Source organism: Quercus suber, unplaced genomic scaffold (assembly GCF_002906115.3).
Source record: "Quercus suber isolate HL8 unplaced genomic scaffold, Cork oak 2.0 scaffold_161, whole genome shotgun sequence".
NCBI classification, from domain to species: domain Eukaryota; kingdom Viridiplantae; phylum Streptophyta; class Magnoliopsida; order Fagales; family Fagaceae; genus Quercus; species Quercus suber.
Window position 1 is genome coordinate 381,236 of NW_027069622.1, and position 1,127 is coordinate 382,362.

Genomic DNA, 1,127 nt, shown 5'->3' on the forward strand with positions numbered 1-1,127 from the left:
ATAATAGGGGCGGCCCACTAGATAAAGCGAGTGCCACACGTGAAGACATGACTTAAAAGAGACCTTTAATTTTCAAAATATTTGCATTAGAAAAATTTCAAGAGGTGGTTATGGGCTTATGGCTAAGAAGGAAATTTATATTAGGAATAATTATTTTTGCAACATAATATTAGGAATATTTTTTGGAGAAACCACAATATTATAAATATAAGTATATAACTAAACAATATATTAGAGGAAATGGAATTGAAATTCAAATATTGTTCTGATAGTAGAATCCTAATTGTTCTTCAATATAGTAGTAATATGAAACACAAAGAAGCAGTAATATGAGCATGTGACAACTCACAAAATTTCCACAAGTGCAAGCATAAAAACGTACCAAGATATGTAATTTTTTCCATCTCAATGATAAGCATCTCTTTGCAATGGGTCACTTAAAACTTAATATGCTTCACATAATACCTGCAAACATAAAAAATAATGAACTTGGAAGTAAAAACATAATCTCTTTGTACGGTTTTAATATTGGCAACAAAGTACTATGGGAAGAATCACTGAGAAGGAAAAGAAAACATGATTTTGTTTATTATGATTCATTTAAAATGAGGTATGTGCCTGAAAAATCAAGGAGGGGAGATCATATCTTGCTCACTATGATAATTACACATATCAGGCAGAAAACTTGAAGAAATAGATGACAGAGAAAAACACTTTAAATCAAGCATAAGAACTTTTAATTCAAATTTAAAAACATCTAAAAAGAATTTTTTAGAAATCCATTCAAGCAAATTTATTATAATTTACACCAAGGGCCATTTATCACATATTTATGATGGGTGATTGTTTTGTTATGATCAAATTGGTCCCACTGATACACCAAGGGCCATTCATCATATTATAGATTATCTATAAAGACAAGTGATTAATTTGTAATGATCAAATTGGCCCCCCATTGAATTTCAAAAGATAGTGAAATCATTGTTGTAAAATAAATTTCATCCAAGAACTAGACACAATTCTAATAAGATTTTGTCTCATTAAAATCTGATAAATGCTAAGTAAAGGTTCAATTCCCCAATCCACTCTATAATAATATTAAATCATCACATGAACCAATCAAGAAA